This window comes from Hordeum vulgare, chromosome 3H (assembly GCF_904849725.1).
Source record: "Hordeum vulgare subsp. vulgare chromosome 3H, MorexV3_pseudomolecules_assembly, whole genome shotgun sequence".
NCBI lineage: Eukaryota > Viridiplantae > Streptophyta > Magnoliopsida > Poales > Poaceae > Hordeum > Hordeum vulgare.
Window position 1 is genome coordinate 297,697,974 of NC_058520.1, and position 23,371 is coordinate 297,721,344.

Sequence of the window (23,371 nt, forward strand, 5' to 3'; positions counted from 1 at the left end):
CTGCAGGAAAACAATCCCAAAGAAAACATTCCAGTTAATTAACAGTTGAAGTTGTATAAGATCGGGGCACAACTCCAAGTTGTCCTATAACTGTGGACATGGCTATTCGAATAGTTAATTTACATCCCTGGAGGGGTGCACCACAGTACCCAACACGCTTTATAAACTCTGGCCGGACACACTTTCCTCGGCCATGCCAGGCCTCGGAACATCAACATGTCACATCCCTACCTAGGCTCAACAGAGAGGCCAACTCGCCGGTCTAAATCCTAAGCGCGCAAGGGTCATGGGCCCATCACCCTTTGCGCTAGTGCACGATGCAATGGTGGCCGATGTAAGTCCTGGCACCTCTTATACAAGAACGATGCTTATTCCACTCCATTTCTGGCGTGTAAAGAGCTTCGAATGATACCACGACATCGAGTACCTATAAGTTCTCACACGTGAAGGTTAGTGCGAAAAGGTCTCCCGACCAACTCATATCAAATACCTAAATCCCATTAGGATTTTAATTAACACTACGGCGACAATCAGCAATCCATGATATGTGGTCCCATCGCCCCAGCTCGAGGATGTGTGGCAAGGGTCCAGAATGCCCGGCCATGCCTCGTCACATTCATGCAGGGATCCACCCGCAACATACCTCATCATGTTCCCAGTAGCACGGCTAGTAACTGTGTGGTTGTAACATTAGAGGGATCCGATGTATCACCTTCTATGGATTCTGAACGATGTAAGCGTCAAGGTGGCGAGGGAGGAATCACCCTCGATGGACCACGCTTGATGGGTAGTACGAAAGAGTTGTTATCGGAGGTGGTGAAGGAGGAATTACCCTTCGAGAACCACCGCAGGTTAACTACATGAAAAAACTAACATCAGGAGTACATAACGAGGTGCACACTCGGTACTTGATAGTAGCTCTACATCGTCGTACAACAAGGGGGTGTGAGTGTGACACCCTCGTTTTAATCATGCGCTAATCATACACGCAAATGTGTACGATCAAACTCAAGGACTCACGGGAAGATATCACAACACAACTCTACACACAAATAAAATAATACAAGCTTCATATTACAAGCCAGGGGCCTCGAGGGCTAGAATACAGAAGCTCAATAAACACACGAGTCAGCGGAAGCAACAATATCTGAGTACAGACATAAAACATGTGGTGCCTTAGAGAAGGCTAGCACAAAAGATACAACGATCGAATGAGGCGAGGCCTCCTTCCTGGGAACCTCCTAACTACTCATGGTCTTCAGCGGCCTCCATGAAGAAGTCACCAACGGGCTGGCAGGCGTCGGCAGGAAACTCCATCTCCTGGGCTCCATCATCTGGTCGCAGCATCGAATCAAGGGGACAAAGGGGGAGCAAAGCAACAGTGAGTACTCATCCAAAGTACTCTTAAGTCTTGCATCATAACTATTCTAAGTATGCAACAGTATGAAAGAAGGGGGGTTATATGTGGACTGACTGCAGCAATGCGAGAATAGAGAGAGAAAAGCCTAGTCCTATCAAAGACTATCATCTTCAGGGTCTTGCAGCAATAGAAGACATTAGTGCAACGTAACACAATTATTATAGTCATATTGTTGCATCAATATTAAAATAATGAGGTCACGCCCACATATCCTGTAATGCCCCAAGAGTGTAACTTGCCTTATTTGAAACCTTCTGTATGTGGGTCCATCTTGTGTGTGCCATGAGAGTTCAATGCATGTGTTATTTCATGTGATGTCACCTTGTCTTATTTCCTTTTGCATTCATGCATCCATTCATCCATGCCTATTTGTGTTTGTTGTTCTTGTGATCCATGTTGTGGTGTGTCATGTGATGATGTGATGTTGATATGTCAAGTGAGGTGGGTGTTGTTTGAAAGTAGGAAGCTACTATGTTGGGCTGCACTAGGTTTCAAAACTTCTTCCTCTCTTTTATCTCAAGGTCAAGATTCACTTGTTCCATCCTTGATTCAAAAGTGCCCATGTTTTAGTATGTTTTGTGGTGGATGTGATGCTATGTTTTTGTTCTTTTGAAACTGTGTTTTAGTGGTGCAAATAATCACAAAACAGATCCATTAATTCTGTTTTGTAAATATTTAAATGCTCCAAAAATTCCTTTTCCATTTTATTTAAATAGGTCATAATTCCTTATGACCGGGGGTATTTTTGCTTTATTTTTAGCATCAACGGTTTAGCTTGTGTTATTTTTTGTCTGCGTTGGTTTTAAATAAGAAACCCCCCTGGGTTTCTTTTCCCTGATCAGGCGCCAGCATGGGCCTCTTGCCCCCTCCCGAGGCCCATCTCTCCTCTTTGTTTCCCCGTGGCACCCCACCGCGCGCTCCTTCTTCTTTCTCCTGACGGCGTCGTCTCGTGCATGCTTTCCGTCAAAGGCTTTAGAGAGAGTGCGAGAGAAGTTGACGGCTTGCATCCCATCCGCGGCCATATATCCTCGGCGTGCGTGCCTAGTACCTAGGGTTTAGTGTTTCTCCCTCCTAGCGCCGCCACCTCCCTCCATCTCCTTCTTCCTCCCCAGGTAAGATCTGTAGATCGGGGTAGCAGAGGTAGCAGTAGCACGTCGCCGTCGTCCACCGCACGTCCATCGCCTCCGGCGCCGGCCAACATGTCAGGGAGCTCGGGGAAGGCCTCCGCGTTCCATTCCCGTCGTCTTTGAGGTCGGTACGCGACCACATCGACGGGCAGGACCTCCTTTCCGGCGTGGTCCCGGCGTTCCCATTCCCCTTCTCCGGTTCTGCATCAGGTCGTCGTTAGTTTGTCTACAGGCGACTCTCTTCGTTCGCGACCCCACTCTTCTCCTTCCTCCTGGTGAGCCTAGATCCTTCCTCCCATCCCCCTCTTTAGATTCGGCCTAGATGCTCGTGGGCGTGCCTCTCTGATCGGAGAGGAGAACGGCAGTACTTGGCAATGCATGTGTGTTCTTGTGTGGTGTGCTCTGCTTGTCCCGATGCTCACGGCAGCTGATCCAACGCGGTAGGGGAGGTAACCGTAGAGGATCCCCTCTGGCGCAGCAGTAGTGGTAGAAGGCCATGCTCCGGTGAGCGTCGCTGTGTCGTCTCTGTTACAGGAGCAGAGAGGGGTACCCAATAGGGAAACCCCCTCTTCTCTATTAAGTTTTGTAGCGCAGCGTAGTGGTTTGCAGTGTGGTGTGTTGATCAGGCGGTCGAGGTATCGACACCCCGCGGAGCCACCCCCTTTTTTGTGATTTGTTTCGGCACAGTAGCGCAGGGGGATGGCTTACCCTGCTTGATTTCCCTGTTCTGTCGAGCAGAGGAGCAGTAGCAGAGTGGTGTGCTTCTGTGTGTTGTACAGGGGGTCTTGGGTTCGATTCCCCACCCAAGCCCTTTTATTTTTTGCATTTCCTTTGCTTTTTTTTTGCTTGCTAGTTTATTGTTGTGGCATGCTAGGTTAGTATATATGGTATTTTTGCTTGCCTCCTACCAGTAGGTTGCCTAGTTATTTTGCTAGTATGTGTAGTGATGATTGTGTAGGCTTTGTGTGCATGATGTATGTGTGAGCTAGATCATGTATATGTGTGTGTATGCACTAGGATGTATGTGTAGATGGATGTCACCATGTATATGTGGGGTGTCACTCATGTGCATGATGATAAGCTTATGCACTAGCTTGTGCAAGTGTGTGTGTATGTGTGTGTGTGGGTTCCTCCCCCACATACTTTGTGTGTAGTGTAGGTATTCATATGATGTTGTGCGTGCTTGCGTGTGTGTGTCACACACATGCCCAAGGCATGGTGTGCCTTGATAAGCACATATGTGCAAGTTTATATGTGTAGGCGTATGAGTGCATGTTGAGAGTGTAAGTAGTGTGTGTGATTCTAACTAGCATGTGTAGGTGCTTATTATGTTTGTGCTTGATGTAAGTGTGTGTGTGTGATGGTTTGATAAGGCCCATGAACATGGGGTCTACCCCTCATGTGCACCATTGGATATGTGAGTGTGTGTACAAGTGGATGTGAGGTGATGAGCTAGTGGAAGCACATGTGATGAAGCACTATTCACCTCCATGTGATTCCATGTATAGTTTCTTCTCAGCTTTGTGTTCTTCTGTTCTATGAAAGTACCTAGGTATTATATATTCTTTTGGGTAGAATCATCCCAGGAATCCAATGGTGGGTTCATATTCCACTTTGGAACATTATCTGGGAATGTCATATTTCTGTTTTGTTCAATGTTTAGAGCTTGGTTCCATGTGATTGATGAGCCCAAGAGGTTGATTCCTTGTTGTGGCAGTAGAGGGTGAACCCCTCTATAGCATGGTGGTGTTGTTTCATGCTTAGGAGTTTATATGTGCAAGTTGTGCCTAGTCAAAGTAGGCATGTGGCTGAAAATTCCAGTTTAGTGAAAATCTGTGATTTTCACTAAGTCTGAGAGACTGCTGTTATTTTCTTCCCTTGTAGTTGTGCTTGTATAAGTTTAAGTGTTGGGAATCAGCCCAGCACAAGTAGGATTGCCATCAATGTCAAGGACAATGAAATCCATGGGTACATAGTTCCTATTTGCAATAATAAGAACATGATTGATCCTTCCCATGGGTTTCTTGACAGTAGAATCCGCAAAATGCAAATTAAGAGAACACTCTTCAAGCTCATTAAAACCCAGAACATCACATGAAGACTTTGGAATCGTGGAAACACTAGCACCCAAATCACACAAAGCATTGCATTCATAGTTTTTTATTTTGATTATGATAGTAGATTCCCACTTATCATGAAGCTTTCTAGGGATAGAGACTTCCAATTCAAGTTTCTCTTCAAGAGATTTTATCATAGCTTCGACGATATGATCGGTAAATGCCTTGTTTTGGCTATAAGCGTGTGGAGAGTTTAGCATGGATTGCATCAAGTACATGCATTCAATCAAGGAGCAACTATCATAATTGAATTCGTTGAAATCGAAAGTAGTAATTTTATTACTACTCAAAGTTTTAATATCTTCTACTCCACTTTCAATGCTTTTAGCATCAAGATAGATGGACTCCAAATCATTGGGGCGCTTTTTAACCAAAGTGGATTCATATCCAGCCCCATCATCATTGGGTTTGACACAAGAAAACAAAGATTCAATGGGAGTCACACCAAGCACTTTAAGATCTTCGTCATTCTTATCACGAGAACACGCCTTTTTTAGCCATTCATGTCTAGCACGAATTTGGGTTGTTCTTTCTTTGCTCTCAATCATGGAAACACGCATAGCTTTCAAAGTTTCATCCATATTGATCTTGGGAGGAGCACATCTAACTTTCAAAGCATCAATATCACTAGACATTCTATCAACGCTCTTAGCCAAATCGTCAATTTTGAGTAGTTTTTCCTCTATGGACGCATTGAAATTTTTTTGCGAGTTGATAAACTCTTTGATATTACTCTCTAGATCAGAGGGTAATCTATTGTAATTTACATGAGTGTTGTTGTAGGAGTTGCCAAAGTTATTAGAGGGGTTACTAGGAAAAGGCCTAGGAACATAGTTTCCTCTAAAAGCATTGTTGTTGCCAAAATTATTCCTACCAACAAAATTAACGTCCAAGCTAGCGTTGCTGCTCTCAATCAAGGAAGACAAGGGCATATCATTAGGATCTAAAGGAGCACTCCTACTAGCAACCAAATTCATTAACTCATCCATCTTAGCACTCAACGAGTTAATTTCTTCTATAGCGTGTAGTTTCTTACTAGTAGGTGACCTTTCAGTGTGCCACTGGGAGTAGTTCGTCATGAAATTGTCTAGGAGTTTCATGGCTTCTCCTAACGTGATTTCCATGAACGTTCCATCTGAGGCGGAGTCCAAGATATTTCTAGAAGCGAAATTCAAGCCAGCGTAGAAGATTTGTATAATCATCCAAAGACTCAAGCCATGAGCGGGACAATTTCTAATCATCAATTTCATTCTCTCCCAAGATTGTGCAACATGTTCATGATCAAGTTGCTTAAAATTCATGATATCATTATGGAGAGAGATAATCTTAGCCGGCGGAAAGTACTTGGAAATATAAGCATCTTTGCACTTATCCCAAGAATCAATACTATTTTTGGGCAAAGATGAAAACCAAGTTTTTGCTCGACCTCGCAATGAGAAAGGAAAAAAGCTTCAATTTAATCACATCATTATCCTCATCTTTCTTATTTTGCATATCGCAAAGCTCAATGAAGCTATTGAGATGTGATGCGGCATCTTCACTAGGAAGGCCGGAAAATTGCTCTTTAATACAAGATTCAGCAAAGCGGCATTGATTTCGTATGACTCCGCACTAGTAGTGGGAGCAATCGGAGTACTAATAAAATCATTATTATTAGTATTCGAGAAGTCACAAAGTTTGGTGTTTTCAGTCATGGTGACTTCAGCAAGCAAGCAAGCACACAAGCGAACAAAGAGTATGCCATTGGAGTGTGTTGTGATGGATTTCATCCGTAGGACTCTATTTCTTGTTTCGTTGTTTCCGGTTGATCCGTAGCTCCGTTCGCCGCGTTCTTTATATGTTTGTGCATCGTTTTCGTGTGATGCATCTGTTTAAGTCATCCTCATGCATGTCAAGATAGCTTAGGTTGCAGTTCTGCCCAGAAGTTTGTATTTTCTTCTCATTCATGTGCAAGTGACTAGAATAGTGATGCATTTTCATTTTCATCTCATGCATCATGTGCTTGTTGCATTTTGTTGTGTTGTTGTTCATTGGATGATATTTTTATGTTGGGTAGCACCAGGATCGGAGAGCGATTACGTGGATCCGAGAGAATACGTGCAGGACGGACAAGAGCAGTTCTATGCGGAGGACATCACAGGCAAGATGATATGACCTTTATTCCATCTCTAGACTTGTTATGCTAGATTCACGTTTCTTTCGTCATATGCTCGCTTCCTACCACTGAAACAATTGCCTCCTGATATTGCCATGAAACCCAAACAATTTTCCCCTCCTAGCAAATATTGAATGGCTAAGTAGGCTTGCTCAGCTATTAATGATAGCATTGCTAGTTGCAGGTGAATTTGTCTCATGTGATAACATGAGTTTGATATCATTATGTTAAATCTGTTATTTAATTATTGCACCTATATACTTGGTAAATAACGGAAAGTCTAGACTTTTGCCGGGTGATTTGTTCCGTTATTGCCGCCATAGTTTCCGGCTACCGGTGTTTGATTCCTATAACTGATCGCTCCTAACACGTTCGGGGTTGTTATGGGGACCCCCTTGATAAATCGTGTAGTGTTAAGACTTGTCCGGCAGGACCCAACATTGGTGTTAATTTGCTAATCACTTAATAATAATCTGCATAGGGAATAGCTACCCCGAGGAATTAATCAACAACCCGGGCCAGTGCTCCTCATGAGTGTTGGTCCAAACCTGAGCACTGTTCGGGGCGAACTCAGGGCAACTTGAGTGATTTCTATCAGGCCATCGTGCGCGTAGCTCATCCGTCGTATCCTGAGACTGAGATACGCGGCACTTATCGGGGTCGTCGACACGACGGGAGGTCCTGCTAGTCTTGTCTTACCTTAGCGATATATCTTGTGTATAGGAATCCCGGTGAAGCTTTGGTTCTCCCGAGAGTTGAGGTTTTCCTCTAAGGAATCCGACGAGATCACGAGATTCGTGATAGAGGATTACTTTGCGGCCCGTGACCGTTTATGATGGACTAGTTGGAGCACCCCTGCAGGGTTTAATCTTTCGGAAAGTCATGCCTGCGGTTATGTGGCAATTTGGAATATTTGTTAACATCCGGTTCTAGATAACTTGAACTATTCTAATAAAATTGCCAACTGTGTGCGTAACCGTGACTGTCCTCTTCGAAGACCTCTCTTCGATCGGGAACACGGTGGGGTTATGTTTGACGTAAGTAGGTGTTCAGGATCACTTAGTGATCAGCTAGTCTTTGCCAGCTAGAATAGACCACCATCAATGACTTGTTCTACGTAAGTTAGCCACCATAAATGCTTAGGATGCTGCAACCTAAACACTGGACCTTCCTTAGCTAATAACTTGACTAGTTCTCGCACCGAGGTCATAGATTGCTGAGTTCTCGTGGCTCACAGATTACTTGAACACCCCAACAGATACAGGTACGCCAGACACAGATGATCCTAACGGCACGCAGCTGGCATGGCAGGATGATGAGGAGAACGACCGCTTGTACGTGAACTATCCAGAAGACTAAGGCGTGGTCGTTATCGTGGGCAAGCATGCAGGGTAGCATAGCCTTTTTCTCATGTTATGTAGTCCGTAGCGGAACTACCTTGTCTGAATAAATGTGTGATGTAAACTATGATATTATCTATGAGATGGCAGATGATTCCCTGTTTGTCATTCTATTATTAGGTATGTGATATGTTACCGTGCTTGCGAAATGCTTAGATGCGCTTCTTTCCATTTTGGGGCCTCGTTCCCTAAATCGGAAAGGACCGCATCTTAGTCGTTACAAATCCTCCCTCGACTCCCTGCGAGGAAGCGATCCCGGGGCAACTAATTCCAGTTAAGTAACAATAGTAGTTGTCAACTCCAAGTCTTCCTGTAACCGTGGACACGACTATTCGAATAGATAAGTTCTTCCCTACAGGGGTGCACAATATATTCCCTGACGCGCTAGATAACACTCTGACCGGACATACTTTTCTGGGTCATGCCCGGCCTCGGAATATCGACACGTCGCAGCCCCACCTAAGCTCAGCAGAGAGGCCAGCCCGCCGGTCTAACTCCTAAGCACAAAGGGGTCGTGGGCCCACTTACCCTCCGCGCTCCTGCATGATGCGTGGGCGAGGTTAGTCCTAGCATCCCTTAATCACAAGCATGATGCATCTTGGGACCACTCGGGCGCGCGTCGCACCATTGCTGACATCTGAAAAGCTTCGGCTGATACCGCGGCGTCGAGTGCCCATAATTCTTCCCACGTAGACGGTTAGAGCATAATAAGGCCTTCCAACCAACCCAGATCAAATACCCAAATCCATTATCATTTTAATTAGGACATCGACACAATCTCGCAGGAATCCACCCGTCTAACAACTAATCACCAATGATCCCAGTAACATGGTCGAGTAACTGTGTGGTTGTAACATCGGGGGGAATCCAAGGTATCACCCTCGGGGGTCCCACACTTGAGGGGTTGCACGACAGAGGAATCGTCGGGAATGGTGAAAGAGGAATCACCCTCGATAACCGCGACCGACTAGGTATTCTACAGAGATATCATCATGAGTACTTAGCGAGGTGTCACCCTCGGTACCCGATATTATCTCTGTAGCGTCGCACAACTAAGGGGGTGTAAGTGCGGTGCGGGGTCTGGCTCGTCGATCAGGGATCAAGATTTGAAAGCAAAGCGGGGAAACTGGACTACGGTGTCAGAGGAGAAGACTGCTCCACCTATACTAAACAGGTTAAAGGTGCAATACTGAAAGTAGCAGTTCATTAAAAACAAGCTATGCATCAGATATAGGAGCTAACTACAACAGTAGCAAAATACTAATGCAAGCATGAGGGAGAAATACATAGGCGATATAGGGATGATCAAGGGGGTTTGCTTGCCTTGCTGCTCTGCGGCAAAGGGCTGGTCGCCAGGGACGCAGATGTACCTGGTAGCAGCGTCACTCTCGGGGTCTACAAGAAAAGAAAATAATGAAGGGAAAAAACAATAAATAAGAGAGCAAGCAAACACAGCACAAAGCATAACAAGGTAATACACCGTGCTAGGGGTGACCTAACGCAATACTAAACTTTATAGACGAAGCGGGAAAATATCTCACGATATTTCCCGGGTCTTTGACTATTTCCGAGCAGATGACCTTAATGCAAAATGTCCAAGTTTATCATGCTAGAGGCATGTGACAGATGAACGGACAGCTTATTCGGACCCATTGGGTTTTTCTAAGCAACTTATATATATAAATTAGTTTCATTCGACTTACGGTTTAATTTCTATTAATTTTCAAAGTTTTAAATATTTTAAAATTGTTTAGAACGAGTTTGACCAAGTCAATTTGACTAGTCAAAAAGGCAGGTGTGGCCTACATGTCATAGACTATAACTAAACATATAAATAAAAACTAACCTAATTAAATTAGGTCCACATGTCATAAGTTACTAGACTAATTTAACACTAATTAATGCTACCTCAATCTAGTACTAATCTAAACAAAAGCTGGCCATTACTGGGCGGAACCTAGCCATCCACACACAACACGCACTCATGCATATACACTACACACACTCACGCTAACACACTACACACACGCGTGGCCATGGGCTGCAGCTGTAGGCAGCGGCAAGAGCTATTAGCAGTAGCCAGTGGCACTCGCAGTCAGCAGGCGCGCGCGGGCGAGGGAAGCGGCAACACAACAGGCAGTAGGGGAGCGCGACAGCGGACGACGGCGGTGCAGAGCAGCAGCGGGTAGCGCGACGGCGCCAGGCGCGGGAAGGCTCGGCTAGGCACGGGCGGGCGTGTAGGGTGTGTGGACAGTGGCTTGGCCAGCTGCGGGCGCCCACGGCCAAGGCAGCAGGCAGGCGCGAGCAGCAGGAGTAGCAAGCAGAATCAGTAGGCAGTGAGCAACAACAGTGAGTAGCAGCATCAGCACGACGAGCAGTTCTAGAGCAACGACATCACTAGAAGAAGCAGCAGTAAGCAAGCGACAGCAAAGCAGTAGCAGGCACGACGCACGCACGTACGCGTACACTCGGGGACAGTGACAAACGGCGAAGAATCGAGCCGGTAAACGATTGGAATCGGGCGAGGAACTCAACACGGAGCTCATGGACGTGGTTAGGGAGCGCGGGGGCGACCGGACGCGATGAGTTCGACGATGCAGTGTGACGACCGTGGCGGAAAACAGTCTCGATGTTGAGCGTACGGGCCGTCCCGATTTGAGCTGGTCCCCGGAAAGGACGGATCCGGTCGCGGCGGACCTCCTGGACGTGCTTCCGCACGCCGAAGAGGCCGTTGGACGCGTCAACGACGGCGAGGCAGCGGTGACCACGAATTTTTCGAGCTCGAATTCGATCCTAAAGGGGAGGGGGCTCGATGGGGAACGAGAGGGGGTCAGACGAGTGAGGGCTAGGGTTTCGGTTGGACGCATTATAGGCCACGGGGGAGGACGTGGAGGCCATCCATGGCCATGGCGGGTGGATGCTTGCCACAGTTCACCCCTGCCTCCTGTAGCGTGGGGTAGGGGAAAGTTGCTCGTGGACTCAGCTGCGGTGCACTTCTGCACTAGAGCCCAAATGCACATTGATGTTTCCTTTTTTCTTTTCTTTTTTTATTTGTTTTCTATTTTTCTATGATTGTTAAATCAAATGAGTTTGTAAAATATGGCAGTTGGTCCATCAATTACATGGCAATTTTAGACATTGTCATAAAATGTTTGAGGGATATTTGAAGTAGTTAGAATTTTTTATAACCTAGAAAAGTAATTAATAATGCCTTTGGTACACTTTTAAATGTTTGAGGGCACTTAAATATTTTATAAAATGATGGTTTCTCCACCATAGTTAACTATGGCTTATTTCCATCATTACGAACATTTTTGTTTTATGTTTGAACATTTTTGTTTTATGTTTGAAGACAAAAAAATTGACTTTGATTTAAATTTAAAATTTGGCTTTGATTTTATTATTTGATAATCTGGATTAGAAAAACATGATGACCTCGCATCATTAGGGTGTGGTTATTGTAGCTTAAATACGAGGTCGTCACAACTCTCCACCACTAACAGAAATTCTCGTCTCGAGAATTAAGAGGTAGAAGGAAAGAGCAAGGGGTATACATCACGAAGATGATCCTCGCGTTTCCAAGTGGCTTCATCTTCAGAATGATTTGACTACTGCACTTTAAGGAACTTGGTGACTTTGCGACGAGTCTTACGTTCAGCTTGGTCAAGAAGGCGGACTGGATGCTCTTTATGAGAGAGGTCTTGTTGCAGCTCAAGCATATAATGATCCACTGCTCGAATAGGACCCTTGAAGCAGCAGCGGAGCTGGGACACATGGAAGACATCATGAACCTGAGAAAGGCTTGACAACAGTTCCAACTGATAAGCCACTTTTACACGCCTTTCGAGAACAGTGAAAGGACCAATATAGCGAGGAGCTAACTTGCCCTTGATCCCAAAATGATGTGCACCTCTCATTGGTGTGACGCGAAGATAAGCCTTTTCGCCAGGTTGATAGACCATAGCTTGGTGATGACGTGTTGGGGAACGTCGCATGGGAAACAAAAAATTTCCTACGCGCACGAAGACCTATCATAGTGATGTCCATCTACGAGAGGGGATTTTCAATCTACGTACCCTTGTAGATCGCACAGCAGAAGCGTTACTGAACGCGGTTGATGTAGTGGAACGTCCTCACGTCTTTCTATCCGCCCCGCGAACCGTCCCACGAACCGTCCCGCGATCCGTCCCACGATCTAGTGCCGAACGGACGGCACCTCCGCGTTCAGCACACGTACAGCTCGACGATGATCTCGGCCTTCTTGATCCAGCAAGAGAGACGGAGAGGTAGAAGAGTTCTCCGGCAGCGTGACGGCGCTCCGGGGGTTGGTGGTGATCTAATCTCAGCAGGGCTCCGCCCGAGCTCCGCAGAAACGCGATCTAGAGGTAAAACCGTGGAGGTATGTGGTCGGGCTGCCTTGGCAAAAGTTGTATCAAATCAGCCCTAATTGCTTCATATATATAGGAGGAGGGGAGGGGAGGCTTGCCTTGAGGCTCAAGGAGCCCCAAGGGTTGTGCCACCAATGGAGGAGGAGTCCTCCTCCAATCCTAGTCCAACTAGGATTGGAAGGTGGAGTCCTTCTCTCTTTTCCCACCTTTCCTTTTTTTTCTTTCTCTTCTTTTGGTTTTTCTTTCTCTTGTGCAAGACAGCCTTGGGCTGACCCCACCTACTTGGTGCACCACCCCCAAGGTCCTTGGGCCCTCCCGGGTGGGTAGTCCCCCCTCCCGGTGAAGATCCGGAACCCATTCGTCATTCCCGGTACATTACCGGTAATGCCCAAAAACCTTCCGGTAACCAAATGAAGTCATCCTATATATCAATCTTCGTTTCTGGACCATTCCAGAAACCCTCGTGACGGCCGTGATCTCATCCGGGACTCCGAACAACATTCAGTAACCAACCATATAACTCAAATACGCATAAAACAACGTCGAACCTTAAGTGTGCAGACCCTGCGGGTTCGAGAACTATGTAGACATGACCCGAGAGACTCCTCGGTCAATATCCAATAGCGGGACCTGGATGCCCATATTGGATCCTACATATTCTACGAAGATCTTATGGTTTGAAACTGAGTGCCAAGGATTCATATAATCCCGTATGTCATTCCCTTTGTCCTTCGGTATGTTACTTGCCCGAGATTCGATCGTCAGTATCCGCATACCTATTTCAATCTCGTTTGCCGGCAAGTCTCTTTACTCGATCCGTAATACAAGATCTCGCAACTTACACTAAGTCACATTGCTTGCAAGGCTTGTGTGTGATGTTGTATTACCAAGTGGGCCCCGAGATACCTCTCCGTCACACGGAGTGACAAATCCCAGTCTCGATCCATACTAACTCAACGAACACCTTCGGAGATACCTGTAGAGCATCTTTACAGTCACCCAGTTACGTTGCGACGTTTGATACACAGAAAGCATTCCTCCGGTGTCAGTGAGTTATATGATCTCATGGTCATAGGAACAAATACTTGACACGTAGAAAAAAGTAGCAACAAAATGACACGATCAACATGCTACGTCTATTAGTTTGGGTCTAGTCCATCACATTATTCTCCTAATGATGTGATCCCGTTATCAAGTGACAACACTTTCCTATGGTCAGGAAACCTTGACCATCTTTGATCAACGAGCTAGTCAACTAGAGGCTTACTAGGGACATTGTTTTGTCTATGTATCCACACATGCACTGTGTTTCCAATCAATAAAATTATAGCATGGATAATAAACGGTTATCATGAACAAAGAAATATAATAATAACTAATTTATGATTGCCTCTAGGGCATATTTCTAACAGTCTCCCACTTGCACTAGAGTCAATAATCTAGTTCACATCACCATGTGATTCCATCGAATCCAACACCCATATAGTTATGGGGTCTGATCACGTCTTGCTCGTGAGGGAGGTTTTAGTCAACGGTTCTGAAACTTTCAGATCCGTGTGTTATTTAAAAATCTTTATGTCATCTTCTAGATGCTGCTACTATGTGCTATTCGGAAATACTTCGAATATCTACTCTACTATACGAATCCGTTTCACTACTCATAGTTATTCGGATTAGTGTCAAAGCTTGCACTGACGTAACCCTTTACGACGAACCTTTTAACCGCCTCCATAATCGAGAAAAATTCCTTAGTCTATTTAGTTACTAAGGACAACTTTGACCGCTGATCAGTGATTCAATCCTGGATCACTCTGTGTACCTCTTAACAGACATGCTGCAAGGCACACATCAGGTGCGGTACTCAGCATGGCATACTTTAGAGTCTATGGCTAAGGCATAGAAGACGACCTTCGTCTATTCTCTTTATTCTGCCGTGGTCGGGTTTTGAGTCTTACTCAAATTCACACCTTACAACGCAACCAAGAACTCCTTCTTTGCTGATCTATTTTGAACTCCTTCAAAAACTTGTCAAGGCATGCATCTTGTTGAAACTTCCATTAAGCGCTTTTGATCTATCTCCATAGATCTTTGATGCTCAACGTTCAAGTAGCGCAATCCAGGTATTCCTTTGAAAAATCCATTCAAACAACATTGTATGCTTTACAGAAATTCTACATTACTTCTGATCCACAATATGTCAACCACATATACTTATCAGAAATTCTATAGTGCTCCCACTCACTTCTTTGGAAATACAAGTTTCTCATAAACCTTGTACAAACCCAAAATCTTTGATCATCTCATCAAAGTGTATATTCCAACTCTGAGATGCTTGCACGAGTCCATTGAAGGATCGCTGGAGCTTGCATACTTGCTAGTATCTTTAGGATCGACAAAACCTCCTGGTTGTATCACATACAATGTTTGCTCAAGGAAACCGTCGAGGAAACAATGTTTTGACATCCTATGTGCAATATTTCATAAATAATGCAGCAACTACGAACATAATTCTAACAGACTTTCAGCATCGCTACGAGTGAGAAAGTCTCATCGTAGTCAACTGTTTGATCTTGTCGGAAACATCTTTGCGACAAGTCGAGCTTTTCTTAATAGTGACTTATCACCATCGTCGTCTGTCTTCCTTTTAAAGATCCATCTTTACTCAATAGTCCTACGACCATCAAGTAGTTCTTCCAATGTCTACACTTTGTTTTCATACATGGATCCTCTCTCGAATTTCATGGCCTCTAGCCATTTGTCGGAATCCGGTCCCACCATCACTTCTCCACATCTCGTAGGTTCATTATTGTTCAACAATATGACCTCCAAGACAGGGTTACCATACCACTCTGTAGTAGTACGCGGCCCTGTCGACCTACGAGGTTTGTAGTAACTTCATCCGAAGCTCAATGATCACCATCATCAGCTTCCACTTCAATTGGTGTAGGCGCCACAGGAACAACTTCTTGTGCCCTGCTACACACTAGTCGAAGTGATGGTTCAATAACCTCTTCAAGTTCTATCACCCTCCCACTCAATTCTTTCGAGAGAAACCTTTCCTCGAGAAAGGATCCGTTTCTAGAAACAAACACTTTGCTTTCGGATCTGAGATAGGAGATGTACCCAACTGTTTTGGATATCCTATGAAGATGCATTTATCCGCTTTGGGTTCGAGCTTATCACACTGAAACTTTTTCACATAAGTGTCGAAGCCCCAAACTTTGAAGAAACGACAGTTTAGATTTCTCTAAACCTCAGTCTATACTGTGTCATCTGAATGGAAATACGCGGTGCCCTATTTAAAGTGAATGTGGTTGTCTCTAATGCATAACCCATAAACGATAGTGGTAATTCAATAAGAGACATCATAGCATGCACCATACCAAATAGTGTGTGGCTATGACGTTCAGACACATCATCACACTATGATGTTCCAGGTGGCATGAACTGCGAAACAATTTCCACATTGTCTTAACTACGTACCAAAACTCGTAACTCAGATATTCATTTCTATGATCATATCGTAGACAGTTTATCCTCTTGCTACGACGAACTTCACTCCGAAACAGAATTGAACTTTTCAATATTTCAGACTTGTGATTCATTAAGTAAATACTCTTGTATCTACTCAAATCGTCATTGAAGTAAGAACATAATGATATCCACTGCGTGCCTCAGCACCCATTGGACTGTATACATCAAAATGTATCACTTCCAACAAGTTACTATCTTGTTTCATCTCAATGAAGACAAGGCCTTGCTCATGTGGTATGATTTGCATGTCACTAGTGATTCAAAATCAAGTGAGTATAAAGATCTATCAGCATGGAGCCTCTTCATGCAATTTATAGCAACATGACTCAAGCGGCAGTGCCACAAGTAATTGGTACTATCATCATTACCTCGTATCTTTTGGCACCAATATCATGGACATGTGTAACACTACGATCGAGATTCAATAAACCATTGAAGATGATTATTCAAGCAAATAGAGTAACCATTATTCTCTTTAAATGAATAATCGTATTGCAATAAACACGATCCAATCATGTTCATGCTTAACGCAAGCACCAAATAACAATTATTTAGGTTTAACACCAATCCCGATGGTAGAGGGAGCATGCGACGTTTGATCATATCAACCTTGGAATCACTTCCAACACGTATCGTCACCTCCCCTTTAGCTAGTCTCCGTTTATCCCGTAGCTTTCATTTCGTGTTACTAATCACTTATCAACCGAACCGGTATCCAATACCCTCGTGCTACTAGGAGTACTAGTAAAGTACACATCAACATCATGTATATGAAACATACTTCTTTCGACTTTTGCCAGCCTTCTTTTCTAACAAGTATCTAGAGTTGCTCCGCCTCAGTGACCGTTCCCCTCATAACAGAAGCACTTAGTCCCGGGCTTGGGTTTAATCTGGGGTCTCTTCATTAGTGCAGCAACTGCTTTCTCGTTTCCCGAAGTATCCCTTCTAGCCCTTGCCTTTCTCGAAACTAAGTGGTTTTACTAACCATCAACTATTGATGCTCCTTCTTGATTTCTACTTTCGCAGTGTCAAACATCGCGAATCGCTCAAGGATAATTGTATTTATCCTTGATATGTTATAGTTCATCACGAAGCTCTCACAGCTTGGTGGAAGTGACTTTGGAGAACCATCACTATCTTATCTGGAAGATCAACTCCCACTTGATTCAAGCGATTGTCGTACTCAGATAATCTGAGCACACGCTCAACGATTGAGCTTTTCTCCTTTACTTCGTGGACAAAGAATCTTGTCGGAGGTCTCATACCTCTTAACAACGGCACAAGCATGAAATCACAATTTCATCTCTTTAGAACATCTCTTATGTTCCGTGATGTTTCAAAACGTCTTCGGCGCCTTGCTTCTAAGTCATTAAGTATTTTGCACTGAACTATCATGTAGTCATCAGAAACGTGTATGTCGGATGTTCACAACATCTACACACGACGCTCGAGGTGCAGCACACCGAGTGGTGCATTAAGGACATAAGCCTTCTGCGCAGCAACAAGGACAATCCTCGGTTTTACAGACTCAGTCTGCAAAGTTTGCTACTATCAACTTTCAACTAAATTTTCTCTAGGAACATATAAAAAACAGTAGAGCTATAGCGCAAGCTACATCGTAATTCGCAAAGACCATTAGACTATGTTCATGACAATTAGTTCAATTAATCATATTACTTAAGAACTCCAACTCAAAAAGTACATCTCTCTAGTCATTTGAGTGGTACATGATCCAAATCCACTATCTCAAGTCCGATCATCACGTGAGTCGAGAATAGTTTCAGTGGTAAGGATCTCTATGCTAATCATATCAACTATACGATTCATGCTCGACCTTTCGGTCTCATGTGTTCCAAGGCCATGTCTGCACATGCTAGGCTCGTCAAGCTTAACCCGAGTGTTCCGCGTGTGCAACTGTTTTGCACCCGTTGTATGTGAACGTTGAGTCTATCACACCCGATCATCACGTGGTGTCTCGAAACGAAGAACTGTCGCAACGGTGCACAGTCGGGGAGAACACAATTTCGTCTTGAAATTTTAATGAGATATCACCTCATAATGCTACCGTCGTTCTAAGCAAGATAAGGTGCATAAAGGATTAACATCACATGAAATTCATAAGTGACATGATATGGCCATCATCATGTGCTTCTTGATCTCCATCACCAAAGCACCGGCACGATCTTCTTGTCACCGGCGTCACACCATGATCTCCATCAACGTGTCGCCATCGGGGTTGTCGTGCTACTCATGCTATTACTACTAAAGCTACGTCCTAGCAATATAGTAAACGCATCTGCAAGCACAAACGTTAGTTTAAAGACAACCCTATGGCTCCTGCCGGTTGCCGTACCATCGACGTGCAAGTCGATATTAACTATTACAACATGATCATCTCATACATCCAATATATCACATCACATCGTTGGCCATATGACATCACAAGCATACCCTGCAAAAACAAGTTAGACGTCCTTTAATTGTTGTTGCATGTTTTACGTGGTGACCATTAGTATCTAGTAAGATCGCATCTTACTTACGCAAACATCACAACGGAGATATATGAATTGTTATTTAACCTCATCCAAGGACCTCCTCGGTCAAATCCGATTCAACTAAAGTTGGAGAAACCGACACTCGCCGGTCATCCTTGAGCAACGGAGTTACTCATAGCGATGAAACCAGTCTCTCGTAAGCGTACAAGTAATGTCGGACCGAGCCGCTTCGATCCAACAATACCGCGGAATCAAGAAAAGACTAAGGAGGGCAGCAAAACGCACATCACCGCCCACAAAAACTTTTGTGTTCTACTCGAGAAGACATCTACGCATGAACCTAGCTCATGATGCCACTGTTGGGGAACGTCGCATGGGAAACAAAAAATTTCCTACGCGCACGAAGACCTATCATGGTGATGTCCATCTACGAGAGGGGATTTCCGATCTACGTACCCTTGTAGATCGCACAGCAGAAGCGTTAGTGAACGCGGTTGATGTAGTGGAACGTCCTCACGTCCCTCGATCCTCCCCGCGAACCGTCCCACGAACCGTCCCGCGATCCGTCCCACGATCTAGTGCCGAACGGACGGCACCTCCGCGTTCAGCACACGTACAGCTCGACGATGATCTCGGCCTTCTTGATCCAGCAAGAGAGACGGAGAGGTAGAAGAGTTCTCCGGTAGCGTGATGGCGCTCCGGGGGTTGGTGGTGATCTAATCTCAGCAGGTCTCCGCCCGAGCTCTCTAGAAACACGATCTAGAGGTAAAACCGTGGAGGTATGTGGTCGGGCTGCCTTGGCAAAAGTTGTATCAAATCAGCCCTAATTGCTCCATATATATAGGAGGAGGGGAGGGGAGGCTTGCCTTGAGGCTCAAGGAGCCCCAAGGGCTGCGCCACCAAGGGAGGAGGAGTCCTCCTCCAATCCTAGTCCAACTAGGATTGGAAGGTGGAGTCCTTCTCTCTTTTCCCACCTTTCCTTTTTTTTCTTTCTCTTCTTTTCGTTTTTCTTTCTCTTGCGCAAGACAGCCTTGGGCTGACCCCACCTACTTGGTGCGCCAACCCCAAGGTCCTTGGGCCCTCCCGGGTGGGTGGTCCCCCCTCCCGGTGAAGATCCGAAACCCATTCGTCATTCCCGGTACATTACCGATAATGCCCGAAAACCTTCCGGTAACCAAATGAAGTCATCCTATATATCAATCTTCGTTTCCGGACCATTCCGGAAACCCTCGTGACGTCCGTGATCTCATCCGGGACTCCGAACAACATTCGGTAACCGACCATATAACTCAAATACGCATAAAAACGTCAAACCTTAAGTGTGCAGACCCTGCGGGTTTGAGAACTATGTAGACATGACCCGAGAGACTCCTCGGTCAATATCCAATAGCGGGACCTGGATGCCCATATTGGATCCTACATATTCTATGAAGATCTTATCGTTTGAACCTCAGTGCCAAGGATTCATATAATCCCGTATGTCATTCCCTTTGTCCTTCGGTATGTTACTTGCCCGAGATTCGATCGTCAGTATCCGCATACCTATTTCAATCTCATTTACTGGCAAGTCTCTTTACTCGTTCCGTAACACAAGATCTCATCACTTACACTAAGTCACATTGCTTGCAAGGCTTGTGTGTGATGTTGTATTACCGAGTGGGCCCCATGATACCTCTCCGTCACACGGAGTGATAAATCCCAGTCTCGATCCATACTAACTCAACGAACACCTTCGGAGATACCTGTAGAGCATCTTTATAGTCACCCAGTTACGTTGTGACGTTTGATACACACAAAGCATTCCTCCGGTGTTAGTGAGTTATATGATCTCATGGTCATAGGAACAAATACTTGACATGCAGAAAACAATAGCAACAAAATGACACGATCAACATGCTACGTCTATTAGTTTGGGTCTAGTCCATCACATGATTCTCCTAATGATGTGATCCCGTTATCAAGTGACAACACTTGCCTATGGTCAGGAAACCTTGACCATCTTTGATCAACGAGCTAGTCAACTAGAGGCTTACTAGGGACAGTGTTTTGTCTATGTATCCACACATGCACTGTGTTTCCAATCAATACAATTATAGCATGGATAATAAACGATTGTCATGACCAAAGAAATATAATAATAACTAATTTATTATTGCCTCTAGGGCATATTTCCAACATGACGGTCATACTGACTCTTCTAATGAGACTGAGCAGCCTTCAGATTCTCAAGAACAACGCGGAATTGATCTTCGGCGTGTTGGGTATCATCCGGACCGAAGAGTGATCGGTCCATTGAACGGTGGCCCTGGAAGTCCATACGAAGCCAAGTGTAAAGGATACTTTGGAGAGAAAGATGTATAGGCGAGTCAGGTTTCAATCCTATGGAACTTTGGGTTATGGGTCCACCATGTGGGCCGGGAGTAGGCACAGGGGTGACATATAATACGGTCTTGGTAGTAAGACATGTCAAAGGATAGCCTATCAGTTATGTTGGCAACAACGTCAGTACCAAGGGCGGGGAACGAATAGAACCATTTTTCCTGCTCGTTGAAACGAGGCGGACCAATAGGCAAGGTTCTCGTCCACCGGCGGCTACCAGAATGTTATCCACAATAGTAACAGCGTCTTGCTGACAGAGTTGTATACCGAGATTTTTACCTAAGCAGGGAATTAACACTGCTTAGATAAGTTATGCCACAAGAAAAGTCAAATAGACCAATAGGAAGAAAAATGTGTTCACACACACAAAGAATTTAAAGTATACCATTCCCGAGGAAAACATAGAGTATGTCATACATTATAGTTCATTAAGTTCCTATCCATCTGGATAAAGAGGCAAGAGGAACCATGATGTTTACCCATACCATACGGTTTGGATAATTGGTCAGGAACAATTTAGCATTGCGCTTCCAATGTTCCTTTTGAAATTTGAAGTACCACATCCATGCTTCGGGGTAGCATGGACATGGTCATCAGGTAAGGTTGGACTTATGGGTATACAAAGAGGATTCATGAGGAACAACTTCTAAAACTAAGTCATATAGTTTCCGCATGGAATATGGTGAATCCTACATATGGGAGAATTTATAACAATAGGTCCTTCGGCTCGGTGTGTCGAAAAGACAGCACCATACCTGTTTAGATAAGACCAAAGTTATAATTAATGGGAAAATGTTCCAACCATCATATCTGCCCGAGATTCAGATATGGTTGGTGTTAGGGTACCTCAGACTCAAGATACCTGAGAAAAAAAATGATGATGCAGGAGTCTCAGGATATGAACTACACAGGCAATCCTTGAATCATGAGTTCGATTGTAAGACATATGACACAACGGCAAGACATTCGTGCCCACATAGAATTCTTACGTCAAAATGCAACTGAGTTCTCATTTGGAAACCATCATTGAGGATAACAAGGCTCCATGTGTAAGTCTGGATTAACTCATATGAAGGAACTTCTTTTCCCTTGATCAAATCAGTCAATGGCTTGGCGTGCTAAGAGAAGTTATACGAAGTGAAGATAACAAATCTTCAAAACATATAACACTTCGCACATGCGTGAATGATTTGGGATGCCCCGAAGGAAGTGAAACAAAACATTCACATATTCACGGCGGCAAGAGTTCATGTGAACTTTGGGGAAACATTTCTGCTATCAAGCACAATCTTCGTGAGCTAGGCACAAGGATAATGCTTTTAAGAGCTTCATCACGAACCATGAAGAAGTTAAGGGTGCAGCTGATGGGCTCAACAACAATTCCTCAAGATTTCGATAGGGATGAATTTCCAAAATTATAATATGAAGGAGATAGCATTTGTCAATTCAAATGGTATAATGTCGTATGCTCGAGGGAACATCAACAATTAAACATTGGTTGAAGGGTGCACTCAAAAATACGGAATGAGTAGCACGACCAATGCTAGAATGGTGAGTCAACAACCAACACTCCCAGAATGAAACAATTAGTTGTTAACGTCAAGGCAATAGAGTTGCCAGAAGTATTTGGATCACACATCAAAGTTCACTTGTTGGTATTCCGGTTTGAAACAACACGGGACCAAGAAATGAATAATGATGGCGAGAAGTATTACTATATCAAGAATTCTTAAGACGTGTGCAATTTTCATGACATTCTTGACATACCAGATAGTAATACTCCAAGGTAGAAGATAATATAAGCTGAACAACAAGGAACTTAAGGGACAACACAAAACATGAACACGTTTGTGTTGGAGGGAAGGCAAACAAGGATGTCGATGATAATACAAATTATCGAGGGGCATGGATGGTATTTCTCATCATGCATTTGATTGATACCCTGTAAGAGCTCGGCATGCTGATGATGATCACGACACATTTTTTGAGAAGCTTCACGAAGATGTAATCATTCAACGACGACATCAAGCAAGGGAATGATGAAGCAAGAGGTTGTTGGAACCACACATAAGACTGCTAGCTTAGAATTGAGATTGCCTTTCAAAACAATCAATATGATGTGGAAAGCTCGATGTGAGCTTAATGCAAAGTTGGAAATGTGTTCCAGAGATGAAGGACATAGATCGCATGGTCAAGCTCCAACATGACGATGATGATGTAGCCTAATAGCTTGGAAGGACATGATCGTGTACAAACTCGTAAACAAGGACGATTACCTAAAAGTTGTTGAATCGTAATGCGTACTCGATTGAGTTATCGATGTACTCGCGTGTCCAACAACTCAAACATGAGGAAA